Source organism: Gadus chalcogrammus, chromosome 1 (genome assembly GCF_026213295.1).
Source record: "Gadus chalcogrammus isolate NIFS_2021 chromosome 1, NIFS_Gcha_1.0, whole genome shotgun sequence".
Classification (NCBI taxonomy): Eukaryota; Metazoa; Chordata; class Actinopteri; order Gadiformes; family Gadidae; genus Gadus; species Gadus chalcogrammus.
The window spans coordinates 28,835,905-28,851,358 of NC_079412.1; the positions used below are offsets into that span (position 1 = coordinate 28,835,905).

Below are 15,454 nucleotides of genomic sequence, written 5' to 3' on the forward strand. Positions count from 1 at the left end.
TACTGTGGAGTGGGTAACACTGTTTTTAATAGCAGGCTAGCATTGCCCGTTGACGTGCGCTAGCCTAGCACGAGCGAACTCTGTAACTAGAAGGACTGAGTGAAATGTGTTAAACTGTCTCCAATGATAAAGAATACTAGCCTGGTTCTACCAGACTCTCGTACCTCACTTCATTTCATTTAATTTGTACAGAGTCTGGACCTAATCAATTGTCAAACGTTAACTCACTTGAAGGCGGGTGTCTGTTGAAGTTTGAAATGATTGGATCTGCCCAGTGCCACTCTGGATCTGCCATAACCAATCGCTAACGTTTGGTTGTGACGTATGTCATGCGCCGGGAATCACGCGCAGGTTGTACACAAACCAAACACCTTGCGCGTCTGCACGAAAAAGTCCATCAACGACAGCTGCAGGTTTTGTTCGTCGAATTGAATTTATCAGGGAAAAATTGCCCATTGTAAATCAACTACCGACCTACAACAACAACTCAAACTGGCGTACGACTTTATCGTCATTGTTCTCAGACACGCCCTCTCTTCGCTGATTGGGGGCCGCTGTGGCGGCACCATAAAACCAAATTACATACAGCAGGTCCAGACCTAGTACTGAAGGGAAATTCAAATTGAGCGGAAGTACTTAGGCGGGCGGAGCCAGGCTAAAAGAATACTAATGCTCACTTGGGAATCAGGCCCTATGTCCAAAATTCCGAACTACCCCTTTAAGTAGCATAAAGTATGTAAATCCATTCCACATCCCCCCCCTCCCTAAAAGCGGTATATAATGTGGTGATTAGAAAAAAAAATGGTATAGTAACAAAATCCTACTGTATCTCTATAGTTAAATTAGTATTTTATTATGATCAGAGCAATTTATTAGAATTCAAAAGAATAATTCTGCTAGTTTGATAGAATCTAGAATAAAACTGGAAGCCGACCTGTCTGCAGTTGCATTGCCAGAGACAAGTTAGCAACCTTGAAACTCACTGTAGAAAGGCCTAACGACCATCGTCAACTCAGGTAACCATCCCCCCATCACGATACGAGACGAGAGCAACAACCCTCCCCCGCTCTAAAAAGTCTCACTTCTCAGAGGCAGCACTCACCACAATTTAAGCTTAAAGTTAGGATCTGTGAAGCGCATGGTTGCTGGTCACTCAACTGTCCCTAAAAATATGTAGAGAGACTTGAATGATTATTTAGCCATCCTCTAGCTGACTGGTCCTTTGCCTTCTGGTTAGCTCTTTATTTAATACAGTTTCATACTTGACAATTCTTAAGCAATCCATTAAAGCTGAGCCTTAAGATTCTGTTACAAAAACATAGTAACGTCATGTTTGACAAATTATTATTACATTAGTTGAGATTACTATCTTTTCCTTAGAGTACATATAGTTATTTCCTCTTTCAAAAAGCAGGAGTGTGAATGTCTCTCCGTGCTATCTAAGAAGGGACTTGTGTCATTTTGTATTAAACAATATAAATATATCATAATAAAAATCTAAATATATGAATATTTAGATTGTTATTATCTCTTAAGAACTATCCATTTTGCTTATTTGTTTTTTTACTCATCCATGTTGGAGTGTGAACTAGAGCCCGACCGATATAGGATTTTTAAGGCCGATACCGATACGAATATTTTGTGATTAAAAAATCCGATATGCCGATATATCGGCCGATATATATGAAAAAAAAAATCCAGAAACGCGCAACAAAACAAACAGATTTCCCTAACATTGGTTATTTGTAGTTATCCTTTAAATCCTTTTCACTCTCAACTAACACGTAACAACAGCAAAACTGGACATGGTAGTCATGAATTAAGTCATGCTTATCGACTTTAGAGAATTGATGGGGATGTTCTTTTAATTGTTATTCAAGCAATGTATGTCTTGTGACAGTTGCCAACTTACCATGAACACACTTGCACACATGAGCTGTGTTCGAAATCATTCCCTATTCACTCCCTCACTATTCCCTATATAGTGTTTATGATATAGTGCACTATATAGCGAACGAACAAACGAGAATTCGGACATTACGCTGAACATTTCTAAGCGTCATTTGCGTCAGTAAATGCGCCGGGTATTTGTGTGACGCAGACAGATGCTCCCACATCATGTAAACAAACCGGGCAATCCTGAGGAAAGCTGGAGCTTGTATTGATGTTGAATGCAACATTTCCTTGATCAAGTTTTTTTTATTAATTTTGAATATTACATTTTCTATGTTAACTCCCAATTAAATTGTTGACATTTCTAAACTAAAGCCGGAGACTCCATAATTAAAGGTATTCGTTTTCGCGGTTATTCAGCTTCTTCTTCTCCTCCGTAAGAACACTACCGCATTGCATTGTGGTATACGGAGTAACATGTAGGGAACATCGTATGTACACTCAAATTTTAGTGCATGAAATTAACCACTGAGAATTCGAACACCACTGCAAAATGGCGAGCACCCTATATAGTGCACTATATCCGTGATAGGGAATGATTTCGAACACCGCTATGAACAACACCGATGATCTCCGTCAATCTCCGTCATTCACTCTGCCTGAATCAGCGGGTTTGGGGCGTTAGAGCGCACTCTGGTGGACAATTATTATTATTTTTTTTATATTCATTTATCGGCCATTATAATGCCGATACCGAATAGTTTGAAAAATGCCTAATATCGGCCGATAATATCGGCCTGCCGATATATCGGTCGGGCTCTAGTGTGAACGTCACTCTATGCTATCTAAGAGGGAACTTCTGTCATTATGTATCAGCCAACAGTGGACCCCTGTCATTCCATACAGTACAAGTGTGGACCATTTCCTGTGATGCAAATCAACAATTCAAATGCATTTCTTTAAAAATAGATTGGGGACTGGAGTACATTGTAAAATGGTAAATTAAGGCTAATTTGGGGATTGAACCATTTCAAAGGTCTAGACCCTTATATTGTATTTGTTTATCATTTTTATTGATACAAATGAATAGATAGGTTTTTTGTTAGACAATTCTATTCCTAAAAACACACTAACAAATCAAGTTTGACAAATTATTATTACATTAGTTGAGATGACTATCTTTCCCTTACAGTATATATAGTTATTACCTCTTTTCATAAAAGAAGGAGTGTGAATGTCGCTCCATGCTATCTAAGAAGGGACTTGTGTCATTTTGTAATAGCCAACAGTGTCATCCAAATTAAATGTATTATTATTATTATTATTATTATTATTAGTGGACCCCTGTCACTACATACAAAAAAAGTGTGGAACTTTTAAAGCTGAGCCTTTTTTGTTTGCATGTTTCAAGAGACTTTACTAAGTAGTCTGTTCAACAGCCCTCTACACTCTGACAGACGTGTGAACGACTGCAGGTCGTTCACACAATAGAGGAGTGTTTGAAGCGACGTGTGTGGATTGGTCGTTGAAAATCAAGCTCTGGCCAGCAGAGGCGCTATAGAGTATGGGCTAAACACTCACACACTTTCAGGTCCCCTCTTGGCTCGGAGGTCCCCTGTTGGTGAAGGTGTGACGACGCCGAAGTCCACTGTTGGATAGTTAGGCGAGTACACACACACACACACACACACACACACACACACACACACACACACACACACACACACACACACACACACACACACACACACACACACCGACGCTCCCAGCTGAAGGCGATGACAAATCTGAGTGAAACTTGCTCATCAACCCCCCTCCCCCTCCCCCCCCCCCCCCCCCGTCTCTCGATTCTGCTCCATTTACAATCCTCTTTGTCTTTCTGTACTGACACACGTGCACACCTAACGCACACACACACACATACACACACACACACACACACACACACACACATAAAACACAAACAAACACGCACACATACAGACACACGCCCACACGCATAACACACATGACACACAAACACACACGCAGACTCGCACGCACACACACACAGACAAGCACACATGTCACAAACACACACACACAGACACACGTAAACGCACACACACCCACGTGTGTGCGTGTGCGGGCTCCAGGTCCTCCCGTCCACCTGCTCACGGCGGCGGCTCGGGTTTCAGCGATGAGGCAACGGGCGGCCAATCAGCTACTGTGAGAACGGGGAGGAGCGTGGTGGGAACTCTCCTCCCTCCCTCCCTCTCTCTCTCTCTCTCTCCCGCTCTCTCTCTCTCTCTCTCTCTCTCTCTCTCTCTCTCCCTCCTTCCCTCTCTCTCTCTCTCTCTCTCTCTCTCTCTCTCAATCTCTCTCTCTCTCTCTCTCTCTCTCCCTCCTTCCCTCTCTCTCTCTCTCTCTCTCTCTCAATCTCTCTCTCTCTCTCTCTCTCTCTCTCTCTCTCTCTCTCTCTCTCTCTCTCTGTGTCTGTGTCTCTCTAGGTCTCTCGCCCTACCTGGGACCCAGCGGTCTCGGGGCGGGGCCGGCGTCTACCTGCCGGCTTTAGATCTGACCGAACAATCAGAAGAACAACACAGAGGAAGCCTCCGTCTGACACCGTGTTGGTTCTTCACTCCTCTTTTCTCCTTTCTCTTTCTTCTCCTCATCTCCCTCCCCCACTCCCCCCTCCCCCACTCCCCCCTCCCTTCCTCCCCCAGCATCCAGTTCTCTGTATCTATTCAGCACCGCTTTATGTTAGGGCAGGAGGGAAAAACAAACAGGGAAAGAAAGGGGAGAGAGAGAGAGAGAGAGAGAGAGAGAGAGAGAGAGAGAGAGAGAGAGAGAGAGAGAGAGAGAGAGGGAGAGGGGGAGAGAGAGAGAGAGAGAGAGAGACAAAACGTTCAAACTGTGGGAACCTTTGGGGGGTGTCCTCCCCCCCTCACCCCCCCCCGGCCGTTCTGAGTACTTCTGTCCGTATTAACTGTGCTTAAGCAGGTATTTGTGCACCTGTGACACAGGCTTAGTGGATCAACCTCTGCATTGTGTGAAGAAAAGTTGAGGCAGAATGTTTCTCTCCCACTGAGGGGTCTGCCCCCGCTGAACGGCCCCCGGTCGGGCGGTTAGGGACCCCCTCCCAGAGGTAACCTCTGGCCCCCTGTTTACACCAATAAGCTGCTAAGTACTCAGGGTGCCTGTGGTATGCGTGTGTGTTTGTGTGCGTGCGTGCGTGCGTGTGTGTGTGTGCAGTCTTGACAGATCTGGTTTGATTGATTACCTTGACAGACAGGCTTTTGTCACCTCCCTGAGTGGTAGTTGGAGATTTATTAAAATCTGTCAGTGAGTTGTCGCCTATCCCTCCCCCCCCTCCCCCCCTCCCACCTCCCCTCCCCCTCGCCCCCTCCCCAGGGGGGGTTCCTGTCCGTCTGGAAGGCTCCAGCGGACAGAGCGACGGACGCTGGCCTTCGTGTGAAACCCCGCCTCTCTTTTTATTGCCCCTCCCTCCCCCCAGAGGGGGACGCCTGGCGAGGGGGGGGGGTGACATTGCCCTCAAATGCTGCTGCCCCGCCCCCTCTGCCCCGCCCCCTCTGCCCCGCCCCCTCTGCCCCGTCCCCTCTGCCCCGCCCCCCTCTGCCCCGCCCTCCTCTGCCCCGCCCCCCTCTGCCCCGCCCTCCTCTGCCCCGCCCCCTCTGCCCCGCCCCCTCTGCCCCGCCCCCTCTGCCCCGCCCCCTCTGCCCCGCCCCCTCTGCCCCGCCCCCTCTGCCCCGCCCCCCTCTGCCCGCCCTCCTCTGCCCCGCCCCCCTCTGCCCCGCCCCCTCTGCCCCGCCCCCTCTGCCCCGCCCCCCTCTGCCCCGCCCCCTCTGCCCCGCCCCCTCTGCCCCGCCCTCCTCTGCCCCCTCAGGCCGGTTCACTTGGTCCATAAAACAAGGAGACCACAGCGGGGCTGCCAGCTGTTTCCTGGGCACACCGTGTGTGTGTGTGTGTGTGTGTGTGTGTGTGTGTGTGTGTGTGTGTGGGGGGGTGACCCAGGGGCAGGTGGATTGTGATGATGTCATCTCTGTGTGGAGCTGAAGGTGTGTCTGAGGTCCCTTGTCCTTGCTGGGTTGCTGCTCTGGTTCCCAGGCGGTGTTTGCACCCTGTTAGACGGCTTGGGGTCGGTGGATATCTGGACCGTTTCTGTTTGGATTGCTCTTTGGATTCTGAACATGGTGAATGAAGGAATTGTTAAATTCTTTTACATTAGAAAAATTATAATAAGTTCACACATCAGCAACCTGCCACACGCAAATGGCAGGTTGAGAAGGGCTCTGTGGCGCAATGGATAGCGCGTTGGACTTCTAGTCATTCATGTGAGATGTGATTCAAAGGTTGTGGGTTCGAGTCCCACCAGAGTCGATCTTTATGAACAGGCCTCATGGAGGTCTAGAGGCTCGTTGTCAGCTGCGGGAGACGGTGTGTTTTGTGCCTCGGTTCCATTATGGCTGGTTCACATGGGGCCATGACATCACCCCTGCACGGTGTACCTTACAGCATCCCCCCCCCCCCGTTCAGCTCACGTAGAAAGAAGCCTCTAGACCTTTAGCTCCCAACCACTTCAGCTCTATCACTAGACTGTCGTCAAGACCTTTCGCAGACCCAGCATCGAACCTTAATGCATTATTTATTGAACACGATTTCTAATCAATTAATTTTCAAAGATTTATATTATTTTTTACATTATTATAAATTTGTCTATTTCAAGAATACAATCCCAGATACATCCTGCAGTACCCTCACGTACCACCAGTGGTACGCCGACCTTAGTTTGAAAAACACTGTTCTGATCGACGACCACGGAGGAAAGACACCACCTGCTCTCTACGATTACGAGGAAAGAGGAACCTGAACCGTCCTCCGATGGGAGCGGTGTTTAGTCCACTTCCTCCGACAGGCTGGTCCTCTCCGAGTCGACCGGGCGGAGACCCTGACCCATATCAGCAGCGAGTCAAACACGTCTTATTTATCTTCTACTCTTATTTATCTTCTACTCTACTCCCCGTCTACCTCTCTTTACCTTCTGACGGCTCCAGTCCTCTCACTCTTTGTTCCTCTCGGTTTCTGCCTGGGATTTATGGCCGAAAGGAGAAGAGGTGTTTGCTTTCTCTCTCTCTCTCTCTCTCTCTCTCTCTCTCTCTCTCTCTCTCTCTCTCTCTCTCTCTCTCTCTCTCTCTCTCTCTCTCTCTCTCTCTCTCTCTCTCTCTCTCTCTCTCTCTCTCTCTCTCTCTCTCTCTCTCTCTCTCTCTCTCTCTCTCTCTCTCTATATATATCTTCATGTTAAGTCATCTCAACGAGGTGGGGGGCAGCCATACTTTTGTTGCCGTCTGTACGACCATAGCGACGGTGGGTGGCTGGGCGGGGGGGGGTCTTAGGGGGTCTCATGCTGGGACCAACCAAGCGGACCCCTCCTTCTCTCTCCCTCTTCCTCGTCGGTTTTACAGCTGTTACAGTCTCCCATCAGGATGGCGACAGATGCCGCTGCTGCTGCTGGCAGTGCTGCTCTTTGTCCTGGTAAGTCAAACAGGACGTGCTTTACATACCCCCCTGCCCCCTCCACACACACACACACATCGGTCCTTGTATGTGTGTGCGGATGGGGGGGGGGGGGGGGGGGGCTACCGGGACGACAGCCCTCGAACCCAAACATCTTAAGTTCTAGAAGGGGTGTGGTTTGGCGTCGTGACCTCTGACCCTAGAGCAGCCCGATTCCGATGCACCATTCAGATTAGGGTGATGATATTTTGATACTATGGTTTTTGCGTTCCAAATCTCCCTCATGACATGAGGGAGATTACGACCCCCCATTCTGACCCCCTGCTTGCTGCTAGCCTATAGGCCAGTCTCTATGGAGGTCAGGGGTTTCAACATTTCAATAGGTCACACAGCAATCCTGTTGGTCGGTTGAAACGTTCAATCCAAACGTTAAAAAGCTGACTGAATAAGTCTTAAAAATTGGTTTATTTTTCAACAATGTAAATCCATGTTTTTTTGGTTCACACAATCTGATCAATTGTTGGGATTCTTATATCTGCATATAATCCATTATTAATTATGCCTGGTAGTTTATTTACAAACATTTGACAAAATTGCTGATGAGATGGCAATGATTTGTTTGTTCACGCAAGAGGACAATAAAAAAATACAATGTTCTACACCATCTGGTTAATGTCCTTCATATGCAGTTGTTCCAGCACACCCGTGACCATGAGCCCCCCACGCAGAGTGTTTAAGGCTTCACACAGCAGGGGGGTCAGTAGGTCAGCCGGACTCCTGCACTCCTAGACACCTGGACGCTGAACAAAGACAGACCTGTTTCTCCCGCTACCACTTCCTCCTCTGTTTGCTGGTGTCGACGGGAGTGTTGACAGTCTTGGACACAATGGAACGCACCACTGACTCCTCGTCCCCGGAACGCACCACTGACTCCTCGTCCCCGGAACGCACCACTGACTCCTCGTCCCCGTGTGGGGATGGAACGCACCACTGACTCCTCGTCCCCGGAACGCACCACTGACTCCTCGTCCCCGGAACGCACCACTGACTCCTCGTCCCCGGAACGCACCACTGACTCCTCGTCCCCGGAACGCACCACTGACTCCTAGTCCCCGTGTGGGGATGGAACGCACCACTGACTCCTCGACCCCGTGTGAGGATGGAACGTACCACTGACTCCTCGTCCCCGTGTGGGGATGGAACGCACCACTGACTCCTCGTCCCCGTGTGGGGATGGAACGCACCACTGACTCCTCGACCCCGTGTGAGGATGGAACGTACCACTGACTCCTAGTCCCCGTGTGGGGATGGAACGCACCACTGACTCCTCGTCCCCGTGTGAGGATGGAACGCACCACTGACTCCTCGACCCCGTGTGAGGATGGAACGTACCACTGACTCCTCGTCCCCGGAACGCACCACTGACTCCTCGTCCCCGGAACGCACCACTGACTCCTCGTCCCCGTGTGGGGATGGAACGCACCACTGACTCCTAGTCCCCGTGTGGGGATGGAACGCACCACTGACTCCTCGTCCCCGTGTGAGGATGGAACGCACCACTGACTCCTCGTCCCCGTGTGGGGATGGAACGTACCACTGACTCCTAGTCCCCGTGTGAGGATGGACTCGGTCCCGCTGAAGCCGCTCCTCATGGACATTGCTTACAGTTATTCATGACAGCCGGCGTGAGCCTCGAGGTAGTACAGTACGCATGACAGTACAGTGCTCATAAAAAACAGGGAACCAACATGCTGCCACAACACGACTAAATTATTCTTGTCATTGGATGCTGAACAAAGACAGACCTGTTTCACTTGCTAGTCGACTACCCAGCCAACAAGTTTACAAAAGAGCTCTGTTGTGCAATGGATAGCGCGTTGGACATCTAGTCACTCATGTGATGTGTGACTCCCAGGTTGTGGGTTCGAGTCCCACAAGAGGTGATATTAATGCGTAATTCAACCTAAATACTGTAAATCTGGAGGCAGACCTGTATCTCCTGCTACGTCAGTAGGACAGCTCCTGGCGTCCAATCGAAACTTGTCAAAGAGTTGTTAAGTATCCTACAAGTAACAAAGCTGCATATTGCTGACCTATGTTGTCGGATGCGTCCAGACAAGCTATCGTTGATAGTGCATTATCCTTGTATAGTACACTGGATATCAAGGTAGTATACATTCATACTTGAATGAATATTGAAACACTGAATGCGATATGCATAATATTATACAAATGGTTAGCGCGTTAGACTTCGAGTCATTCATGTGAGATGTGATTCAAAGGTTGTGGGTTCGAGTCTCACCAGAGTCGGTCATTATGGACTTGACTCTGGTAGGTCTCGAGGAAGAATTATAGTCACAAAGTATCCTCCAACTAAAAAAACTACATGCTGCTGACCGATGTTGTGGGTTCGAGTCCCAACATGCTATCATTGATGGTGCATTATCCTGCTTCAGTACTATGGATGCCCTAAAGTCCCTTGTCCTTTGACATTAAAAAATTAATAATTTCTTTCAGATTACAATCAGGGCTCTGTGGTGTGTCGGACTTCGAGTCATTCATGTGAGATGTGGTTCTAAGGTTGTGGGTTTGAGTTCCACCAGAGTCGATCATTGTGGACTTGTCTGTGGTAGATCTCTAGGAAGAACTGTGGTCGTTAAGTATCACACAACGAAAAAAACTACTTTTTGCTGACATATGTTGTGGGTTCGAGTCCCGACATGCTATCATTGATGGTGCATTATCCTACTTTAGTACTCTGGAGGCCCAAAATCCCTTTGTCCATTGACATTGAAGAAAAAATAGTTTATTTTACTATACGAACAGGGCTCTGTGGTGCAATGGATAGCGCGTTGGACTTCTAGTCATTCATGTGAGATGTGATTCAAAGGTTGTGGGTTCGAGTCCCACCAGAGTCGGCCATTATGGACTTGACTCCGGAAGATCTCTAGGAAGAACTATAGTCTCCAACAACGAAAAAAACTACTTTGTGCTGACATATGTTGTGTGTTCGAGTCCCGACATGGTGCATTATCCTGCTTTTGTAGAGGTGAGGTGATATTAATGCGTAATTCAACCTAAATACTGTAAATCTGGAGGCAGACCTGTATCTCCTGCTACTTCAGTAGGACAGCTCCTGGCGTCCAATCGAAACTTGTCAAAGAGTTGTTAAGTATCCTACAAGTAACAAAGCTGCATATTGCTGACCTATGTTGTCGGATGCGTCCAGACAAGCTATCGTTGATAGTGCATTATCCTTGTATAGTACACTGGATATCAAGGTAGTATACATTCATACTTGAATGAATATTGAAACACTGAATGCGATATGCATAATATTATACAAATGGTTAGCGCGTTAGACTTCGAGTCATTCATGTGAGATGTGATTCAAAGGTTGTGGGTTCGAGTCTCACCAGAGTCGGTCATTATGGACTTGACTCCGGTAGGTCTCGAGGAAGAATTATAGTCACAAAGTATCCTCCAACTAAAAAAACTACATGCTGCTGACCGATGTTGTGGGTTCGAGTCCCAACATGCTATCATTGATGGTGCATTATCCTGCTTCAGTACTATGGATGCCCTAAAGTCCCTTGTCCTTTGACATTAAAAAATTAATAATTTCTATCAAATTACAATCAGGGCTCTGTGGTGTGTCGGACTTCGAGTCATTCATGTGAGATGTGGTTCTAAGGTTGTGGGTTTGAGTCCCACCAGAGTCGATCATTGTGGACTTGTCTGTGGTAGACCTCTAGGAAGAACTGTGTTCGTTAAGTATCACACAATGAAAAAAATGACTTTTTGCTGACATATGTTGTGGGTTCGAGTCCCGACATGCTATCATTGATGGTGCATTATCCTGCTTTAGTATTCTGGATTCCCAAAATCAATTTGTCCTTTGACATTGAAGAAAAAAGTGCTAATTTTACCACATTTAAAGGGCTCTGTTGCCTAATGGATAGCGCGTTGGACTTCTAGTCATTCATGTGAGATGTGATTCAAAGGTTGTGTGTTCGAGTCTCACCGGAGTCGGTCACATGGACTTGACTCCGGTAGATCCCGAGGAACTACTATAGTCTCCAACAACGAAAAAAACTACTTTGTGCTGACATATGTTGTGGGTTCCAGTCCCGACATGCTATCATTGATGGTGCATTATCCTGCTTTTGTACTCTGGAGGCCCAAAATCCCTTTGTCCTTTGACATTGAAGAAAAAAGTGCTAATTTTACAACATTTTAAGGGCTCTGTGGCGCAATGGATAGCGCGTTGGACTTCTAGTCATTCATGTGAGATGTGATTCAAAGGTGGGTTAGAGTCCCACCAGAGTCGGTCATTATGGACTTGACTCCGGTAGATCTCGAGGAAGAACTATAGTCTCCAACAACGAAAAAAACTACTTTGTGCTGACATATGTTGTGGGTTCCAGTCCCGACATGCTATCATTGATGGTGCATTATCCTGCTTTAGTATTCTGGATGCCCAAAATCCCTTTGTCCTTTGACATTGAAGAAAAAAGTGCTCATTTTATTACATTTACAGGGCTCTGTGGTGCAATGGATAGCGCGTTGGACTTCTAGTCATTCATGTGAGATGTTATTGTGGGTTCGAGTCCCACCAGAGTCGGCCATTATGGACTTGACTCCGGAAGATCTCTAGGAAGAACTATAGTCTCCAACAATGAAAAAAACTACTTTGTGCTGACATATGTTGTGGGTTCGTGTCCCGACATGCTATCATTGATGGTGCATTATCCTGCTTTTGTACTCTGGATGCACAAAATCCCTTTGACATTGAAGAAAAAAGTGCTAATTTTATTACATTTTAATGGCTCTGTGGCGCAATGGATAGTGCGTTGGACTTCTAGTCATTCATGTGAGATGTGATTCAAAGGTTGTGGGTTCGAGTCCCACCAGAGCAGGTCATTATGGACGTGACTCCGGTAGATCTCGAGGAAAAACTATAGTCACTAAGTATCCCACAATGGAAAAAACTACTTTGTGCTGACATATGTTGTGGGTTCGAGTCCCGACATGCTATCATTGATGGTGCATTATCCGACTTTAGTACTCTGGAGGCCCAAAATCCCTTTGTCCATTGACATTGAAGAAAAATTAGTTTCTTTTATTATACAAACAGGGCTCAGTGGCGCAATGGATAGCGTGTTGGACTTCTAGTCATTCATGTGAGATGTGATTAAAAGGTTGTGGGTTTGAGTCCCACCAGAGTCGGCCATAATGGACTTGACTCCGGAAGATCTCTAGGAAGAATTATAGTCTCCAACAACGAAAAAAACTACTTTGTGCTGACATATATTGTGTGTTCGAGTCCCGACATGGTGCATTATCCTGCTTTTGTACTCTGAATGCACAAAATCCCTTTGTCCTTTGACATTGAAGAAAAAAGTGCTAATTTTACTACATTTAAAAGGCTCTGTGGCGCAATGGATAGCGCGTTGGACTTCTAGTCATTCATGTGAGATGTTATTCAAAGGTTGTGGGTTCAAGTCCCACCAGAGTCGGTCACTATGTACTTTACTCCGGTAGTTCTCGAGGAAGAACTATAGTCACTAAGTATCCCACAACAAAAAAAACTACTTTGTGCTGACATATGTTGTGGGTTCCAGTCCCGACATGCTATCATTGATGGTGCATTATCCTGCTTTTGTCCTCTGGAGGCCCAAAATCCCTTTGTCCATTGACATTGAAGAAAAAATAGTTTATTTTATTATACAAACAGGGCTCTGTGGCACAATGGATAGCGCGTTGGACTTCTAGTCATTCATGTGAAATGTGATTCAAAGGTTGTGGGTTCGAGTCCCACCAGAGTCGGTCATTATGGACTTGACTCCGGTAGATCTCGAGGAAGAGCTATAGTCACTAAGTATCCCACAATGGAAAAAACGACTTTGTGCTGACATATGTTGTGGGTTCGAGTCCCGACATGCTATCATTGATGGTGCATTATCCTACTTTAGTACTCGCGAGGCCCAAAATCCCTTTTTCCATTGACATTGAACAAAAAATAGTTTATTTTAACTTACAAACAGGGCTCTGTGGCGCAATGGATAGCGCGTTGGACTTCTAGTCATTCATGTGTGATGTGATTCAAAGGTTGTGGGTTCGAGTCCCACCAGAGTTGGTCATTATGGACTTGACTCCGGTAGATCTTGAGGAAGAACTATAGTCACTAAGTATCCCACAATGGAAAAAACTACTTTGTGCTGACATTTGTTGTGGGTTCGAGTCCCGACATGCTATCATTGATGGTGCATTATCCTACTTTAGTACTCTGGAGGCCCAAAATCCCTTTGTCCATTGACATTGAAGAAAAAATAGTTTGTTTTACCACACAAACAGGGCTCTGTGGCGCAATGGATAGCGCGTTGGACTTCTAGTCATTCATGTGAGATGTGATTCAAAGGTTGTGGGTTCGAGTCCCACCAGAGTCGGTCATTATGGACTTGACTCCGGTAGATCTTGAGGAAGAACTATAGTCACTAAGTATACCACAATGGAAAAAACTACTTTGTGCTGACATATGTTGTGGGTTCGAGTCCCGACATGCTATCATTGATGGTGCATTATCCTACTTTCGTACTCTGGATGCCCAAAATCCCTTTTTCCATTGACATTGAAAAAAAAATTGTTTCTTTTAACATACAAACAGGGCTCTGTGGCGCAATGGATAGCGTGTTGGACTTCTAGTCATTCATGTGAGATGTGATTCAAAGGTTGTGGGTTCGAGTCCCACCAGAGTCGGTCATTATGGACTTGACTCCGGTAGATCTCGAGGAAGTCACTAAGTATCCCACAATGGAAAAAACGACTTTGTGCTGACATATGTTGTGGGTTCGAGTCCCGACATGCTATCATTGATGGTGCATTATCCTACTTTAGTACTCGCGAGGCCCAAAATCCCTTTGTCCATTGACATTGAAACAAAAATAGTTTCTTTTATTATACAAACTGCGCTCTGTGGCGCAATGGATAGCGCGTTGGACTTCTAGTCATTCATGTGTGATGTGATTCAAAGGTTGTGGGTTCGAGTCCCACCAGAGTTGGTCATTATGGACTTGACTCCGGTAGATCTTGAGGAAGAACTATAGTCACTAAGTATCCCACAATGGAAAAAACTACTTTGTGCTGACATTTGTTGTGGGTTCGAGTCCCGACATGCTATCATTGATGGTGCATTATCCTACTTTAGTACTCTGGAGGCCCAAAATCCCTTTGTCCATTGACATTGAAGAAAAAATAGTTTGTTTTACCACACAAACAGGGCTCTGTGGCGCAATGGATAGCGCGTTGGACTTCTAGTCATTCATGTGAGATGTGATTCAAAGGTTGTGGGTTCGAGTCCCACCAGAGTCGGTCATTATGGACTTGACTCCGGTAGATCTTGAGGAAGAACTATAGTCACTAAGTATACCACAATGGAAAAAAACTACTTTGTGCTGACATATGTTGTGGGTTCGAGTCCCGACATGCTATCATTGATGGTGCATTATCCTACTTTCGTACTCTGGATGCCCAAAATCCCTTTTTCCATTGACATTGAAAAAAAAATTGTTTCTTTTAACATACAAACAGGGCTCTGTGGCGCAATGGATAGCGTGTTGGACTTCTAGTCATTCATGTGAGATGTGATTCAAAGGTTGTGGGTTCGAGTCCCACCAGAGTCGGTCATTATGGACTTGACTCCGGTAGATCTCGAGGAAGTCACTAAGTATCCCACAATGGAAAAAACGACTTTGTGCTGACATATGTTGTGGGTTCGAGTCCCGACATGCTATCATTGATGGTGCATTATCCTACTTTAGTACTCGCGAGGCCCAAAATCCCTTTGTCCATTGACATTGAAACAAAAATAGTTTCTTTTATTATACAAACTGCGCTCTGTGGCGCAATGGATAGCGCGTTGGACTTCTAGTCATTCATGTGAGATGTGATTCAAAGGTTGTGGGTTCGAGTCCCACCAGAGTCGGTCATTATGGACTTGACTCCGGTAGATCTTGAGGAAGAACTATAGTCACTAAGTATACCACAA

The 15,454-nt window shown here is 46.4% G+C and overlaps 12 non-coding genes across 12 annotated transcripts; all 12 read left to right on the forward strand.

Annotated features, from left to right (window-relative positions):
* The first annotated feature begins 6,181 nt into the window (after positions 1-6,181).
* On the forward strand, positions 6,182-6,273 carry trnar-ucu (transfer RNA arginine (anticodon UCU)). Its single transcript is given in 2 exon segments — positions 6,182-6,218; positions 6,238-6,273. It is a non-coding gene; the product is annotated as a tRNA-Arg (tRNA).
* A 3,960-nt stretch (positions 6,274-10,233) lies between these two features.
* Positions 10,234-10,325, forward strand: trnar-ucu (transfer RNA arginine (anticodon UCU)). The gene is given in 2 exon segments: positions 10,234-10,270; positions 10,290-10,325. It is a non-coding gene; the product is annotated as a tRNA-Arg (tRNA).
* A 1,909-nt stretch (positions 10,326-12,234) lies between these two features.
* On the forward strand, positions 12,235-12,330 carry trnar-ucu (transfer RNA arginine (anticodon UCU)). Its single transcript is given in 2 exon segments — positions 12,235-12,271; positions 12,291-12,330. It is a non-coding gene; the product is annotated as a tRNA-Arg (tRNA).
* A 504-nt stretch (positions 12,331-12,834) lies between these two features.
* trnar-ucu (transfer RNA arginine (anticodon UCU)) lies at positions 12,835-12,926 on the forward strand. Its single transcript is given in 2 exon segments — positions 12,835-12,871; positions 12,891-12,926. It is a non-coding gene; the product is annotated as a tRNA-Arg (tRNA).
* Positions 12,927-13,144: 218 nt separating this feature from the next.
* Positions 13,145-13,236, forward strand: trnar-ucu (transfer RNA arginine (anticodon UCU)). The gene is given in 2 exon segments: positions 13,145-13,181; positions 13,201-13,236. It is a non-coding gene; the product is annotated as a tRNA-Arg (tRNA).
* A 218-nt stretch (positions 13,237-13,454) lies between these two features.
* On the forward strand, positions 13,455-13,546 carry trnar-ucu (transfer RNA arginine (anticodon UCU)). The gene is given in 2 exon segments: positions 13,455-13,491; positions 13,511-13,546. It is a non-coding gene; the product is annotated as a tRNA-Arg (tRNA).
* Positions 13,547-13,764: 218 nt separating this feature from the next.
* trnar-ucu (transfer RNA arginine (anticodon UCU)) lies at positions 13,765-13,856 on the forward strand. The gene is given in 2 exon segments: positions 13,765-13,801; positions 13,821-13,856. It is a non-coding gene; the product is annotated as a tRNA-Arg (tRNA).
* A 218-nt stretch (positions 13,857-14,074) lies between these two features.
* Positions 14,075-14,166, forward strand: trnar-ucu (transfer RNA arginine (anticodon UCU)). Its single transcript is given in 2 exon segments — positions 14,075-14,111; positions 14,131-14,166. It is a non-coding gene; the product is annotated as a tRNA-Arg (tRNA).
* A 210-nt stretch (positions 14,167-14,376) lies between these two features.
* Positions 14,377-14,469, forward strand: trnar-ucu (transfer RNA arginine (anticodon UCU)). The gene is given in 2 exon segments: positions 14,377-14,413; positions 14,433-14,469. It is a non-coding gene; the product is annotated as a tRNA-Arg (tRNA).
* Positions 14,470-14,686: 217 nt separating this feature from the next.
* Positions 14,687-14,778, forward strand: trnar-ucu (transfer RNA arginine (anticodon UCU)). The gene is given in 2 exon segments: positions 14,687-14,723; positions 14,743-14,778. It is a non-coding gene; the product is annotated as a tRNA-Arg (tRNA).
* Positions 14,779-14,997: 219 nt separating this feature from the next.
* On the forward strand, positions 14,998-15,089 carry trnar-ucu (transfer RNA arginine (anticodon UCU)). Its single transcript is given in 2 exon segments — positions 14,998-15,034; positions 15,054-15,089. It is a non-coding gene; the product is annotated as a tRNA-Arg (tRNA).
* A 210-nt stretch (positions 15,090-15,299) lies between these two features.
* On the forward strand, positions 15,300-15,392 carry trnar-ucu (transfer RNA arginine (anticodon UCU)). Its single transcript is given in 2 exon segments — positions 15,300-15,336; positions 15,356-15,392. It is a non-coding gene; the product is annotated as a tRNA-Arg (tRNA).
* Positions 15,393-15,454: the final 62 nt, after the last annotated feature.